Consider the following 14081-nt stretch of genomic DNA (forward strand, 5'->3'; position numbering starts at 1 on the left):
TATTTCTGAATACGTTTAATTACGTCAAGGTTAGGGATGGGATCGAGTGTCTCGCGAGTAGAATTTGAACTTTTAGCCTGAGAATGTTTGACAATTAAAATACCAATCTTTAATATTTTAGTTTTTCAAGATTCGATATGTAATTTATATATACTTCGTTTTCATATCTATCCACCTGGTATATTGCTCGAATTTTCCTCGAATCGTACCAATTTTATTTCTGAATAACTCGTTTAATTACGTCAGGGTTAGGGATGGGATCGAGTGTCTCGCGAGTAGAATTTGAACTTTTAGCCTGGGAATGTTTGACAATTAAAATACCAATCTTTAATATTTAAGTTTTTCAAGATTCGATATGTAGTTTGTATATACTTCGTTTTCATATCTATCCACCTGGTATATTGCTCGAATCGTACCAATTTTATTTCTGAATACGTTTAATTACGTCAAGGTTAGGGATGGGATCGAGTGTCTCGCGAGTAGAATTTGAACTTTTAGTCTGGGAATGTTTGACAATTAAAATACCAATCTTTAATATTTAAGTTTTTCAAGATTCGATATGTAGTTTGTATATACTTCGTTTTCATATCTATCCACCTGGTATATTGCTCGAATTTTCCTCGAATCGTACCAATTTTATTTCTGAATACGTTTAATTACGTCAAGGTTAGGGATGGGATCGAGTGTCTCGCGAGTAGAATTTGAACTTTTAGCCTGAGAATGTTTGACAATTAAAATACCAATCTTTAATATTTTAGTTTTTCAAGATTCGATATGTAATTTATATATACTTCGTTTTCATATCTATCCACCTGGTATATTGCTCGAATTTTCCTCGAATCGTACCAATTTTATTTCTGAATACGTTTAATTACGTCAGGGTTAGGGATGGGATCGAGTGTCTCGCGAGTAGAATTTGAACTTTTACTCTGGGAATGTTTGACAATTAAAATACCAATCTTTAATATTTAAGTTTTTCAAGATTCGATATGTAGTTTGTATATACTTCGTTTTCATATCAATCTACTTGGTATATTGCTCGAATTTTCCTCGAATCGTACCAATTTTATTTTTGAATACGTTTAATTACGTCAGAGTTAGGGATGGGATCGAGTGTCTCGCGAGTAGAATTTGAACTTTTACCCTGGGAATGTTTGACAATTAAAATACCAATCTTTAATATTTAAGTTTTTCAAGATTCGATATGTAGTTTGTATATACTTCGTTTTCGTATCTATCCATCTAATATATTACTCGAATTTTCCTCGAATCGTACTAATTTTATTTTTGAATACGTTTAATTACGTCAGGGTTAGGGATGGGATCGAGTGTCTCGCGAGTAGAATTTGAACTTTTACTCTGGGAATGTTTGACAATTAAAATACCAATCTTTAATATTTAAGTTTTTCAAGATTCGATATGTAGTTTATATATACTTCGTAAATATGTAATCGTTGAAATATTAGTTGGAATATTATTGGATATTATGGATATTGAAATTGACTGGAAATTTGTACATATTGAATGTCGATCTCATCTCTGGTAATTACCATCCAATATACGTAAAATTGTATACACACATTATCGGTTTATCGATCGGCCACGAGTTTTTAATCGGTCGTCCACTGAGGATCCACTGGCTCGATCTCCCCTCGCCTCGAGTTCCCCTTCGTCCGTCGATTCGAGTTTAAACGAAATTAAACGTACGGTTTGCTTAATAAACGAGATAATCGCGGAATACCCTCGCGATAAGCATCGAGGGTAAAGGGGTCTCGAGGAGAGGTTTTTTGGAAATCTCTCAAGATGGCTCGTTTGATTCTTTTTTTTTTTTTTTCTTTTCTTTTTGCCCGGCGGGTTCAGGAATTTCGTGAAACATTGACACATGGAGCGGCCGTCGTAAAAATTTACGGTCCAGGTCCGAAGCCAGGGCCTTATCTTTACTTTCACACCCTGAATGACCGACACGAATCAGCCTCCTCTCGAGACGATCCCCGGTCGGCGCGCTTTAAGAAATCTCCCCTTCATCTTCCTGTTCCACTCGATGAATATTATATACCGATCTTTCTCACGAATTTCAACAACCTTCGTTTATTTAAGTACATATATTTTTGTAAAAGTTGAAATTATTCGTTAAAGGATGTTTTAATCGAAATGGTTGAAAATATACATAAACATTCGTGATATCGTCACACGAAAAAATTGATTTTTCTCTCTTCTCGTGTCGTCTCTCCATCTAACTTTTTCCACGATCTCGTCGAGGGAAGAAATGTCAGGAATACACGATAGTCGAACGTTTATTATAAGCACGGATGACCAAAAGGATTTTCCTTTTGCTTCTACGATCCTCTTCTAAAAATTCTCTTCGCATATTTGTGAAAAAGATCTAATAAGGGAGGATAAGAAGCAAATCTTGTCTCTCGAAGACGATTTGTCGGAGCACACAAAATTTTCCGAAAACAAATCTGTCCATCGATCTTGCCAATATTAATTTCCCTTTTATTATCGATTTTGCCTCTTCCTTTCCCAGAAAGAAATTAGTTCGTACGGTTTTATTTACACGCTCGTTAGAATTCTTTATAGGATTTTAAAAACCCACTCCTCCTCTCCCCCTCGGTCCCAAAAGTTGTACAGGTGTGTGTCGTCCCCTATCGCGATCACAATAAATTCGTGCAACATCGTGAAACGTTCGTCTCCGATTGTTATCGAGCGGCGGTGAAGTGGCGTGATTTATCGCGAATGGATTCGGTTTAACAGGCGGTCTCTCCTCTACGTAGGTGTAGGTGAAGGTGAAGGGAGGTAGGGGGTGTAATTAGGGGGTGGCGTGTCCGTCTCGTTTTCGTTTGGCATCTTGTTGATAATACCGCGTCCAATTAGCAGGTGGCTCGAAATGCGCGGCTACGTCGCTCTCCACGTTTCTCATTTGTCAGCCGGCGGTTGCCTAACCTCTTCCCCCTCCTCCCCTTCGCTCTGATGAAAGCCATATTGCACGTAAAACTTTCTCTCCTTCGATTATTGCGACGAGAGGCGACCTTGTGACGAGGTAAGCCGATCAGAAACGGGAGCACGCGGGGGCTTCTTCTTCGACGGCGTTGAAACTTTAATAGCAACATCATTAGATGAAGAGGCGATGTTAAAAATGACTCATGAATACGATTGAATTTAATTATTTTGGAGACAGTGAGTGGCATTGAATATATATATATATATATATATTAAGAAGAGAAAATTAACTGGATGATTGGAACAATAGTTAGAAATTGACGGTGGTCTGATTGTTTCTGGGTTGAATGATAACACGAATTTAATCTAATTTAGTCGAGATAAATATTAGAAAATTATTTGTACAAGTGAATCTCTGAAGGGAAAATTTATTAACGTTTTCATAATAGTTTTATTATTATTCTCAATCTCGTCGATTAAAACCGTCATCGAACGCGTTATAAGATACATAAAATTTAAACTATGAATATAGAAGTGCCACGAGAAAAAACTACTTCACATTTCATCTGCAGATCGCCTCGTGCATCATTACAATTCCAAACGGCTATTTTTCCGCGATATTGTTTCCTTTGAAACATCTCCAAATATCCCTGGCAAGGGGAATGGCGCCAAATAACGAAGGGAGCGGTAAACCATTCGCCCGTCACAGTTTGTTATCACAACGTCGCGGTTAGTAAAATAGCAATGCCCGCATAAACCCGTGCGACTTGTCTCCCTGCTTGATGCGCGACATCAAAGCGAGTATTGAAATAGAAAGAAAGAAATAAGTCTCGCGGTTTCTCTCGAACCATGGGTTGGTTCGATTCGAGAGGGATTCACCCGTTTGATCGAATACTGGCAAAATACGGATAAATTATAAGGCGAGGCGTGGAGTACGAGTTTAGGCTCGATTACCTTGAACTTAAGGGGAGGACGGAGGAGGAGGGGGAAAGAGGATCGAAATGACGGACGTGCTCGGGGCCGGGAGAAAGGCGACTACTTTTAGCGGGAAAATAAATAGGCGCCATGTTGTGCAAGGGAACGTATTTAAAAATAGTCACAGGACGATTCCACGGACACACTTTGGACGTGTATCCAGGGACCTGATGGGCTTATAGGTACGGTCGTTAGCTTCGAGGAAAAAGCTAATTAAAAAGCCGTAAAGGATGTGACACACGTGCTGATCCTTCTTTCGAATCCCTTTTCGAAAACGATCCTTGGCATCGGATTCTCGGAACGGCGTGGATGAAAATTTATTGGCGAGGTTAATATTTTTTTCGGATTTTTCTAGCGCTAATTCGCGTTCCTTTTCTTCCTTCTCGAAACATTAAATGCAAATTATAGAAATCATATTAATCTTAAACTCTTATTTCTTACTTTTGTACTTTTAATGTCTCTAATATTTTATTTTTCCAAATTTAAATCTTCCTTCCTTCCTTCCTTCTATCCGCAAAGAATTGAATTATACCATTGAATGTATACTTTAGAACAAATTTTTCTCTTAACATTTAATTGTCTTCATTATGAATTTATTTTAACATAACTTTTTCAACTCTTCGAAATTGTTTTTTCTTTTTACAAGCTCTCATATCCCTCACACGTGTAAAATCAATTCGATTTTCTTTATATATACATATCGATCAATCAAATTGCTACGTAACGAAAAGACGAAAGCAGAGAAATCTTGGGAATATTTTCGGATCGGCCCTAAATCTCGTACGAGAAGCTCCTCTGCTCGCGCGATTAACAACACGTTGCGAGCGATTTGTCGGCGTTCCAGCGCGAAGAAACATCGCCATGGTCCCCCGAAGAGAACGGCCGTTACTATTTTTGTGCGTTCTTCCGTGGGATACGATCCTCTCGCCGCGATTAACGCTTCCAGAGGAAGGGAAGGCCACACCGGCTCGCTCATGTACGCTTCGAGGGATGAATTTTACAACGGAGGTATTATGCTGTACGTGTCAAGCGCGCACAGTTGTTCCTTTACCTCGGTTTGAACGGCAAACGATTTGGTGCGGTTTTAATTGTGTAATTGGAAATTTGGTTGCACGGACACTTATTTCAACAGCCTTTTTCTTTTTTTTTTTTTTTCCCCCCCTCTCCTTATAGGTTAAAGCTAAAGGAAAGGTTACAAGTCGTTGCATCGACGGGAATGAGCAAGGATTTAATGAGTGGAAAATAGATGGAGAGATTATTAGAATCTTCGTTATATACACTCGAGTAATTTGTACGCGTTTATACGCGAGGATTTACACAAGTGGAAAGTAGTTTTAATTTTTCTTACAAGGAAAAAAGGAAAATTCATTCGTTCGCTTGAACGAAGAATTTAACGAGTATATTTTCAATCCTTTTTTTTTTTTTTTTCAAATGTAATGGAAAAAGATTCTTTCCAATCTTTTACTTAAACGTACCGAATAGGAAATATTTCTCGTTTATTACGAGATTCTCTTAAAAAGCAGGCTCGTAATAAACGATTCAAAAAACAAAAGGAACAAACTACTTTCGTAACCGAGTTGCACAAGTGGATCAATGCTTAAGAGAGAGGGAGTAATAAGATCGAAGAGCAAAAGCGTGATTTTTATTCCCTTTCTCCTTTTTCCCAAATTACATCCAATTCTCGTTTGCGCTCGATATGCGGCTCGATCGAGGAAATTTTCGATTTCTCGAATTCATTCAACGAAAAGGAAAAGAAACTGGAGAGAGAGAGGAGAGAGAAATTACAAGGATATAAGAGAGATATATCGAAGGGAGGAGGAGAGAGGACAGAGAAGAATGGAAGCGTGGAGTACTTAGTGGGGTGTAAGAAATTCAATTGCTCGGTATAATATCACGGGTGAAGAAGGCAGAGAGAAGCAATCAGAAAAAGCCGCGGGCGATGGCTAAACGATCTGTGCAACGAGTTTATCCGCTTGAAAACCGGCCCGTTTCGCCCCTCTTTTTTTCGCTCTCTCTCTCTCTCTCTCCTCTCTGATATTTGTCGCCTCTGTATATACCGCTCTTGCGATTCCTTCTCGTCATTACACGTCTCGATCGTCGCGAGCCGTTGCAAACATCGTTTCCGAGTTTACAATACTCGCGTATACATTTATATATATATATACACACATACAAAGAGTGCATGTGAATCGCGTTCCTTCAAATCCTGTTCGGTTACATTCGAAAGAATTACTTTCTCTCAAGATCCGCCTCACTCCTTTATTGCGACCAAGCGTAATCGCTTTGAAGCTATCTCGCGGGTTTTAATTTCGAGATGGTTGCCATGAGAACGTTTTTATCGCGACTTACCCGCGTGTATCGTTTTCGCGAATGAAACGTGTGAATGAAACGATTCGACGAACGAGATTTTTTTTTTTTCACGGCGAGGAAAAGAGAGAGCATCCATTTACGATTCTCGAGTCGTTCTTGGCTCGATGCAATCGAATTTTGTATGCGTAGAATTAATGGTTTATGTGTCGTTTTTTGATCTATCGATTTCTTTCAATTTGACCTGTAAAAGAATGATGAAAATCAAGAAGCTTTCGAGTGCGAATTTGGCTGGAAAAATTTTCGAAATTTGTAGAAATATTATTTTCAATCTTTCTTTTTGCTGTTAGTAGATGTGCAGTTAAATTTTATTATAGACAATGAGGAATCATTGAGTGTGCACATGATACAGTAACGTTTGGTTGATTTCGAGGAAATATTTGTAGCCTCGAATATCGATGCGAATCGCGTTTCGAGTGATTTTAGAGGTGGAAAGCAGTATCGAATCAACGTTCAATGGCTTCGAATATGCGAGTATCCAAAGAGATTTGCCAGCAATATGCCATTTTCGATGAAACCACAATGAGCATTAATTACAGACCGCGAAATTCATCCCGCATGTAGTATATGGATATAAATTCGCGAAAGAGTAATTCTCTTTCCCTGAAGCAATACTTTTTTTTATTCAATCGTCAAATTCCCCATTCTGAACATTTCATAAATATTTGATTATAATTTTCTTACACTTCTGAAAGTGTATATCCTTTACACTCAATCTTTCGATGTCGCTTCAAAGATGTTCCACGAATATACGAATTTTTTAATCGAGCCACGTGAAAACGCCGTCAGGGAAGCCGGACAAAAGAATAGAAAAAGATAGGCAGGCTCGAAAAGACCTCGACCAGTTTTCAGTATCGCATTAGCTCGATCAGGAATGCCCCTATCTCCGTTCCATCGGCCTCCTGTCAGCGAGCTCTATCCCGATGAATGTTTAATGTGAATTTAAGACTCGTTCCTTCTCGTTCGGCCGGTCGTCAGCAACGTTTCCCGCTCGTTGTCACGTTTTGGTGGTTTCGGTATAAATTCGCTCGTGGCCGTGGCCATAGTCACGCGAGCGCAGTGCCGTAGACACCGTAACCCCTGGGGGTGGATAAATTTGCATTCAACACGGGCGAATTATACCGGCCAAAGAAAAGAGGCCGGTTTAACTTTCTTAACGATTCTTCTTCAGCAGGGGATAAATCGTTTGATACGCTGTCATCCGCTGTCGCTTCTTCCTCTTCTTCCTCCTCCTCCTCTTCTTCTTTGATTTGGATGATTAAATTGTTAAACGGATGATTGTTATTTCAGAGTGGAGATATTTGCAAAGATAATAACGATATATTAAATATCGAACGATGTTGTTTCCTAACTCGAATAATTTCAAATCTTGTAAATTTTTCCTCGTTAAAACACACGATTAAGCTCGATCTCCCTCGACTTGGAATATTCAATTAACGATCTACTAACGCAATCTTGGTCAAATGAAACGTAGTACATAAATTAGAGAATATAAATTATCCTCAAAGTATCTTAAAAAATTAAACATCTACTTTGCTTCTGAATTACGTATATATTATAAGTTGGTATATCAACTGGAAGATTAAATTGCAAAAAAAAAGAAAAAAAAAAATTCTCACCCTATTGTCACGAAATTCCTCGTTCGCGTGACATAAAGAAGATTAATCTCTCTTAAATTTTGTAGCCGCGTGTAACGCGAGATTGAAATAAAACGAATTTTTCATAGAGTTGTGAATGGAAATGGGGAAACAGTCGATTCGCCATCGGGTTGATTCCCCGGCTTCGCTTGTGCGAGTGGCACATCGTCGATGAAAACGACGAGGGCGGGTTGTCGTACGTCTGACGTTGCTATTTACGATCCTGTTGACGCCTGAGCACATGAAATAATATCGCGTGGTGCCAGCCGGCGGCTGCTCCTCGGATAAGAATTATTATGGCGGCCGCAAATAGACCCGTATGTATGAGTGTACTTATTATACGTGGTGGTGGAATGGTAGAATGAATTCGCCAGCGCGGGGTGGATCAAAGGGAGGAAGGAAATAAACGGAAAGATGGAGAAAATGCGAGTTCCACGAGTCTGCCACGGTGGAGGAATTTTAATTATCCGTGCCTCGTGGTCGTGGTACGTGCATGATTCGGGGTAATGATAGGTAAACTAGGAATACGGCCTCGAATAACAATGAATTTCTTCCACGCTGCCCCCTTTCCGCTGAATATCTCTCTTTTTCTCAGAAATTTGACCGTTTTTCGTTTCTTCCGTTGGTCGAGTGTGTTTAATCGCGACATCTATTGTCTTTTTCTTTTTTTTTTTTTTTTTTATTTCGTGCATTTATGGAAATTTTAAATAATGCACTTGATATTTGAAATGAGGGAGTGTTTTGAGAAAAAAAGTTTGTAATTACAAAGAGTTATTTATTATGGAAGTTTTTAAGATAAAATTGAAGAGAATGAAATAAATATATATGAAAAATTGCAAAGAAATACATAGCAAAAATCAAACAATGTAATTAGTATTAATATAATTGATATTAGTATATTTTTTTTAATCCAGTATCAAAAAGCCATCATTTATTTATTTTGCTATAAAATTTTTCAAATATTTAAATATAGAAAATTTTTGTGTGAATACAGATCAAAAAACAAATATTCTTGCCTTTTCGATTGAAAAAAGAAATTTCTTTGGAAAGGAATTAAAAATTTGTTCGAATTATAAAATTATTCAAATAATAATAATTAATCGATATTTTTAAATATTTAAATATTTAAATATAGAAAATTTTTGTGTGAATACAAGTCAAAAAATAAACATTCTTGTCTTTTCCATTAAAAAAAGAAATTTCTTTGAAAAAGAATTAAAAATTCGAATTATAAAAAAATTATTCTCGCAAATAAGAATGAATTAATCGATATAAAAATATATATGTATATAAATAAGTATTATTATTTTTCCATGGAAATTATACTTTTTTAAAAAGAAGACCTATGAAAAAAATTTAATATTTATTATACTGTGACCATTGGACAGTGTAATGTATTCTTCCTTCTTCTTATATGCTAACTATCGAACAATAGAGGCGTGTTTATCCATGCGTGAAATATATTCCAAAATTTAAAGTACGCACGAAACTTACTACGACACCTATTGTTATTATCCGTTATTATTATCCGTGCCGTGACCGCTAGGCGTCGTAATTCGAAATTCTCTTTCTTTCGACGCGGACCGTCGGGCGAGGCAGACGTGTTTACATCACCGATCGTAAGATATTATTACTACGCATATTCTATAAAATTATTAACCTCTTTCTTTTCTTCTCTTATTAAATTTCAGACACCAGCGTTGCACAGCGTGGTGAGTTCGTTCAAAATCCAGTGGATGCAAACAACACGTGTAAACCTCTGCATCGAATTAGCGAGAGAAATATGGTTCTAATGCGAATTATTCCACGATGCTCATGGAAGAAAGAGGCCTCGTGGCGCTACCGATGGAAACGGACGAAAACATAGCACGTAAGGAGAGACAGAGAGAGAAAGAGAGAGTGAGGGGGAGGGGAAAGAGCGTTGCTCAAACATCCGAGTGTTTATCACGTCGAGTGAATGATTACAACGATGGGTGAGTATTATATGCATTTATTACGCGCGCACGGATGCGCATATACACGTGAAAAGGACAAGTTGGGCGCGTTACGCTATACGTAAAGACCGACATAAATTATCCGCGTAATGCGGACGGGGAAGCGTAATAATAACATTGTCGAGTAGCGAGTGAGAATACACCACCAGGTTTCCCTCGGCATTCCCATTCCATACCGTAGCTCCCAGTTGTCTCAAGGGATTAACTCGCCTCGTGGAACCCATGCTATACGTCTCGTGTTTCCGCTCCAGTGTCTCAAGAAGTCAACCTCGAAAGGTTCAGCCTAGATAGCTTCGCGTTCGTGTTCTATCTTTTAGTGTATGTGTGTGTGTATGTGTGTGTGTGTGTGCGCGCAATTCGTGTGCACGCATGTGTCAGCACGTGTTATATCTAGCGATGGGATCAAGTACAATATGTATTTATATTATCCAAGTGAAATCGAAACACTCGTTTTTTTTAAGGATTGAATATTATCTTTAGATAGAGAAGATGTTTATTTGCGAAATATTCGTAGATTACAACGAATATTATACAATTTTAATTTCCTTCTTCCATCTTTTTCTATTTATATAATTGTTGGAAAATAATATTTTTATTATATGATTAGATTCTATGTTGCAGCATTAATTAATTTATTGAAATAAATTAGATAAATAAATTTTTTAGTTCGATCCTCGAGTTTCGAATTGATTCGAATCTTTTTTAAAGCTTCTTTTTCCGACGATATTTACGAAATATTCGAATCTTATCTACTTGTGATATACTTGATCCCATCGCTAGTCACACCCACATACGCGGTATACTTATGCGTTTCTGTCACGACGTATGAGCTTATGTTTCGCTCTCTCGAAACCGGTCGAACCTTTCCGAAATTCGCATCTCGTGGTGGTGCAAGGCCCGTGGCTAATGCCTCTCGGAAGGGCCGTGACTAATGGCTGTGTCATCGGATTTCACGAGCTTTCGATCCGCGTTTTTTTTAATTCGATGCATCCATTTGATTTTTCGATTGATAAACGCCGCTATACGCGTGTCACCAGTGTGTATCGAGCCCCCTTTAATTCCATCGAACATCATACGTTTACCCAATCTCCTTTCTTTCTTTCTTTTTTTTTATTTTTTTAATATAAATATTTCCAATTTCATTCCAATAGTTATATATCTGCATATATACTACATTGACATATCCAATATCAATTTCAAATTAAATTTTATTTCCACCGCGGCAAGTAAAGGTATCTATTCCACAGATAGTGTACAATTCGAGATAACGGGGAAGTTCGGTTAATCGAATATCCGGATAACGAAAATTCTACGTGTCATTTTACGTTTTACGCGCAAAGCACGTATCTTTTAATTTTTTAACATCGATCGATACTCCGTTGTAATTAAAATTTCCATTTTAACACCCTTCTTAACACTTTCTTAAACATTTCCAATCTCATTTTCGATAATTAACGCATCCTATACGTACACTAATACATAACGTCTATTCGCATCGTTGCGAAATATATTTATGTATACACAATCGAGAAAATTTCGATTAATCGAATATCCGGACAACGAAAATTCTACGTGTCATTTTACGTTTTACGCGTAAAGCACGTATCTCTAATTTTTTCTTTTTTTGTTCACGCCAGCTCGATCGATGCTCCGCGATAATTAAAATTTCGCGGAACTCGATTCGCGTAACGAACGACGGCGCTCGGCTATAATAGTTGTACAACCCTCCGCGATATATGGAGGGCGCCGTTTCGAGTAAATCCTGTGTCCCGTTATCCGGGCCAACGTTTCAATCGAAATAAATATCCGTCGCGGCACGCATCGTTGCTTGGATTAGATGTTCTTTCTGCCGCGCGCCGATCGTAAAATCAACGCTCGTAAATTAACGATCGAACACCACGTGGCTCGCGTATCGGCCGATGCGATCGACGAAGAATGATATGTAAATATATGTATATGTATATATATATATATATGTATAAGTTGCACCGTGGCCGGCTATATTTGTAGGACAATACAGCCGGTCGCTACGGTGTTACGATGCGGTTTTCCGCGTTATTTTCAGTGTCGTACCGTATGACTCGCTATTATGTGCAAAACGCGATCGCGAATCACGATTTCACGATAAGTTTGTTTGCCGGTTATTTACTCGGATCGAACCACCGCGGCTATCGTAATAACCGTGATGTTTGTTCTTCATTTCGCGATAGGACAACACGTTTATTCAACGGTTAACATCTCTTCTTTTCCAGGTTCCAGGGTTTTTAGATCGGACGATGGTTTCTTTTTCTTGGAGGAAGATGGAACGATTGGAGGATTTGTTGGTAATGGTTAGGTAACAGGAGGGTAATGGATTAATTTTATATCGTTTTCTAAAAAATTCTTTTTGTTTTTTTTTTTTATTACGCAAGTTTATTTTTATAAGTCAAAATAATCTTTATATATATTTTTTTTAATGTAATAAATTTAAAATTCTTTTTTTTTTTATATTCGAAACAAAATATTTTAAGTCTACGTTCTACGACGATGTTCAAAATTATCATTCGTTAAAAAGAATTCGTAATTTACCTTATCTGTATTTATTATTTCTCTTATATTCCATGTAATTCAACGGATAACACGTTGTGTCATTTTTTTTTTTTTAAAGCGTGTCGACGTCTTTTTTATTTTTTCTTTCGAAACGTAGATTTCACTTTATAAACGCGTTTAATCGATTCGTCGCGTGATTCTGCACGCCAGATAAAAGTGCTGACCGCATAACGGGTTCTGGAACGTCTTCGTTCGTCGAGCCGTGTAGTCACCTATATAACCGCAATGTAGTTCATCGGTGATCTAAAACCCGATGTGGATTAAATTAAACACGGAATTGGAATTAACAATTCAAATCAACAGATGCATGCTCGAATCGGTAATCGTGGATAGAATAGAGAATTCGAAAATCCATTTCTTTCGATCCATAATTTGTCGGGCCAACGGGATCGGATGGAAAGATAAGATCGTATTATTCATTCGGGACTCGAATCGAAAATCGATTCTTGGTGAAAAGTTGATTAGTCATCGCGATGATCTATTTCAGACGTTCGTATCGTGTCTTCGAGATTTCGTTGAGTTCTATATATCTTAACAACAGTGAAAAATAAATCACACTCCGCAAATAAAACGAACGAAATTTTGGAAAAACGGCTTAACATTATTTTATTCGCGTGCCAGAATAATGTAATACAAGATATTCATATAATAATACACGGTGATGAAAACATTATTCATCGTTACAATGCAACATCGTGATATATAACGATAATATATAAAAATTCGTGAAACGTTACCTTTTTCGAATAAATTTTTTTTTTTTAGAAATTCTTTGTATTTTCATCTGAGATAACAATTTAATAATAATAAAAAAATGATCGCATCTCGAGAGAAAATTCTCGCCAGATGGTCGATCCAAGAAACGATATTTCGTTCTCGTTGTTTGTCTTTAATTTTCGAGACGGATTCGATTCCCTCCCCCTTTCTTACCCCCGTCGTTACCTCGGCCTAACGCCGAGGCCCGGCCAGGCAAGGTGCATTTATTTTCATGTAAATATGCTTCTCGCTTAGTAGCACCACGAAAAGGGGGACGTCAATCAAAGCGATAAGTATGCGGGCTACTTCAAAGCGAATACTGATTGTAAGTTAAAGCTGGCCGGGCCGTAAGTCGGCCGGGACATTGTTAAAAAGGAGAGACTGTTCACTGTCGGAGGGCGAGCGCGATAAATGCCCCGCGTGCTCGTTGGATAAAGACCTCTGTCAAAGTTGGCACATGCAATAAACCTTTGGTCAAAACCACGAGAAAACACAATGGAATCGGTCTTAAACCGGTGATCTCGAATCAGATTCAGAGGAAACCTGTTGTCGCTTGTACACAATTTCTCTCGTGCAGTTTGACTGCCTGTTGAACGAAAATTCAATTCAACGGATAATAATTGCGCGGAGAACGTTCGAATATCGATGGACGAGAGAAAGAGAGAGGGATAATATTTTAAGACAAATGTTTGGAAGATCGAAGAAAGATTTGTTTTTGATTAATTGAAAATTATTTTTATATATTTAGTATCGCGTATAATTATCAAACGCAAATGAAATCGAACTCTTTTATCGTGTATATATTTAATCAAGGGCGAAACTC

The 14081-nt window shown here is 37.8% G+C and overlaps 1 long non-coding RNA gene across 2 annotated transcripts in view; it reads left to right on the forward strand.

Annotated features, from left to right (window-relative positions):
• The window catches only part of LOC100578455, a 30622-nt gene extending 17252 nt beyond the window's left edge, over window positions 1–13370 (forward strand). For both annotated transcript variants that reach the window (XR_003305464.1, XR_120098.4), the window contains exons 3-4: window positions 9611–9892; window positions 12166–13370. This is a non-coding gene — a long non-coding RNA (uncharacterized LOC100578455). The remainder of the gene's footprint in view (window positions 1–9610; window positions 9893–12165) is intronic.
• The last annotated feature ends 711 nt before the right edge of the window (window positions 13371–14081 follow it).

This window comes from Apis mellifera, linkage group LG10, assembly GCF_003254395.2.
Source record: "Apis mellifera strain DH4 linkage group LG10, Amel_HAv3.1, whole genome shotgun sequence".
In the NCBI taxonomy this organism is placed as follows: domain Eukaryota; kingdom Metazoa; phylum Arthropoda; class Insecta; order Hymenoptera; family Apidae; genus Apis; species Apis mellifera.